Genomic DNA, 3,438 nt, shown 5'->3' with positions numbered 1-3,438 from the left:
ACATAGCCTATCATTTTGTTTCAGAAATGACTAATGCCTAATATCAAGCGAAAGATTTTTTTAATGGAAAGATTCTTTTTTTATTCAATACAGTTTTTACAACCTAACACATTACACTACAGTGTCTGTCTCTTATACACATCTAGATGTGTATAAGAGACAGGTCTTAAAAAGTGTAGACCTATTTTGATTTGGGGTTGGACGGTGGGGTGTGTACGTACCCACTCGTATAAAATCAACGTTTTATACACTACACTTTACATTATGTATTAAATCAATCAAACAATCAATTCTATTTTTTGAATTTGCATTCCAATACCTCATGAACGTATACATGTCATAATGTTTCCAATAAGTGTTTTTAATCTAATGCGATTTATACTTATCTAGGCCTAACTTCACACACAGATGCTAAAATGAAAATATTTTGAATATTTCTCACTAGTCCAATCTCTTTTATTTCGGTGTCTCAGGTCACCGATCCATCAATAAGTGCGAGGTCGATGTACACTGTCAGCGGAACACGATGTGTAATTGCTGGAACAACAATGTACTATCAATAGCCAGATTTATGTCGTCTTCTACGTAAAAGTCGCTCGCGGATATTTATTTGGTTTTATACCACCTCTGGATCATCAGAATTAAAATAAATTTGCCAATTGTGTTTCTTGTATGCCTACAAGGAACAAGTAATTCTCGAACGATATTATATACTTAAATATATTGTTACGCCTAAGAGTTATACAGTACATAAATTACGTTTATATAGTTCTGATATAACATTTCCCAGTATGTAAGAAATAAAAATAAACTGTGGAATTTATAATACATCATTGTGTGTACTTCCTTTGTTGTAGTTGCATTAATAATAATATTTTATGATAATATAATCGAATTAAATACATTATAATTAATTCGAATCGAATATAACACTATTATAGCCTACTATATCTTAAGCACTAAAATTTCAAAATATATTTACATGCCAACAAATTACGGCAATTTTCAGAGCAAGGACGGTGCTGTCGAAATTTACAAAACAGGAAATGACGTCCGTTGCTAGGCTACAGCTCATGCATATTCAGTAACACCTGTGCTCATTAGACTAACAATAAAAACTTTTAGCTCGGTTTTGACAAAATCGACCAAAAAGATTTTATTGTTAGTCTAATTAGAACAGGTGTTACTGAATATTCATGATTATGCATGAGCTTGTTGCTTAGCAACCACGTCATTTCCGGTTTTATGTTACATTTACATGATACCAACAAATTACGAAACTTTAGAGCAAGGTGCCGTCGAATTTCACAAAACAGGAAATGACGTCGGTTGCTAGGTTACAGCTCATGCATATTCAGTAACACCTGTGCTCATTAGACTAACAATAAAAACTTTTAGCTCAGTTTTGACAAAATCGACCAAAAAGATTTTATTGTTAGTCTAATGAGCACAGGTGTTACTGAATATGCATGATGTAACCTAGTAACCGACGTCATTTCCGGTTTTATGTTTTTTGTTGAGGGTGTCCTCGAAAGGATTTAATTGCTAGTTTAATAGACCAAGTAGCTAATATTGATGAAGCAATTCTTCACTTTTGGTTTAAGCATGATGAGGATATTTTAGCTATTTAATTTATTACAGTAAACACAGACATTGAATAAGATGAGAAGAAATGCATATTCCATTTGATATTTATTTTCAAGCATTGAAATCAAGTTGAGATACACTTTATATTTATACACTAAAATGCATCTACATTCAGCAAAAATCAATAGACCTAATTTTATCCTCAAAATGGTATCTTATTATCTTACATGGATATTCTTTACAACAAACGAGTTATTTTCTCTATTATTAACATTAGCAGTAATAATACAATATTACTAAATATAAAGCCTACAAGAATAAATACATATTGATAACATTATTTATGAGATGTTTGCAGAGGAAACAATATATTTCAATTAAATTAATAATATCCACAGATTTTGCAGGAAGCTTGACGAGTGACATTTTTGGCTAGGCCTATCCATAAATAATTGGTAAGTTCAGTTGTCCTTTCACGATGAGTCCAGACATTATTTCCTGATATTTGTAGCTTCTTTGTCAATTCACTGGAATAGAAAAATATTGAGAAAATATTAAGAAACTGAGAAAAAAATTATAACGGAGTATCATAAAAAAACACCTATAAAAATAAAAATTAGTGAGCACCCCAACCTGAACATTATCGTATTCAGTTATCGCAATATATGGCCAATGCTGCTGATTAAACAGAATAGTACTTCACACTTCTTATCATATATCACGGAATGAATGAGGAATATTAAATAGGTGTATTGGGTAGGCCTAGTAGATCGAAATAGCGTTAACAATGTTACTATTCGATTGTCATGGATAAGTAAAATGTATAAGAAGTGTATCAATCGATAGAAATAAATATACAGATTCATAAATACAGTATATTCAAACAATATACGTAATACTATAACTAGGCCTACATCTTCATACGAACATTTTTCATGATATAGGCCCTAATATTTTTTGAGTGATTGAATTTATTCCATGCCCAACATGCATAAGCAAGATAAAAAATGAATTGTGATCAAGAAAATATAAACTGTCTGTCATGAGCTGAGAGATAAAATAAATTAAATTCGATAATTGAATAATTATGTTTGATTAATTTACAAACCTACAAATAAATATCTGAACGACACAATTGTTTTCAGTTAAATTATACAGTGCTGTATTCTTATATATACATAGACTTAAATTGCCCGGTAGTGTCAATTTAAGGATTCTTGTAGTAAAATGTCTGTAAATAAGAAAAAATGGAAAAAATATCGACAGGGGGTTAAACAATTCTGATCGGGAAAACAAGGGGCTGCATAGATCCCGAAATAAAATCCCTGGAGTGGGGTTCATGGGAAGAAATTGTACGGTTCCGGATCGCTTATGTGCTTTTTGACCACAATTGGATTACTTATCAAAGTGAAATTTGTTTGGATCGGCAAATTAATATTCTTTGTCGTGGAGTCGGATGATGAGGGTCGATGTTAGTTTATAAGTTACCGTGTGGTAACTCGGGCTACATGAGCAAGGAGGAGCCATAATCATAAATTCATAATAATGGGAAAGTCCCACCTTGGATCCCCTATATTTCGAATTTCTGGATTCGCCATTGGTGGTAGCTATATTTGATACCGACATCATGGAGATACACCTCGATCATTTTCGTTGCCTTTTGAAAAATAATAGGCTTATAGAAAATATTTTAGTCGGGCTGTAACAAATTTCAATTATTCAAGATCAAAGGTTGTGCATCAGATAGTTACAAGCAGTGGCGTATCTAGAGGTCTTGAAATGGGGAGTGGGGGAAAAGATGAAGTGGGGGAATCGATGGTCAGTTAAGGGGCACTAATTCGCAACACATCT

This window comes from Anneissia japonica, unplaced genomic scaffold (genome assembly GCF_011630105.1).
Source record: "Anneissia japonica isolate Jap-2015-1 unplaced genomic scaffold, ASM1163010v1 scaffold737_len1565949_cov176, whole genome shotgun sequence".
Taxonomy (NCBI): domain Eukaryota; kingdom Metazoa; phylum Echinodermata; class Crinoidea; order Comatulida; family Comatulidae; genus Anneissia; species Anneissia japonica.
The sequence above is the reverse complement of the archived record's forward strand: the minus strand, read 5'-3'. Positions refer to the sequence as shown.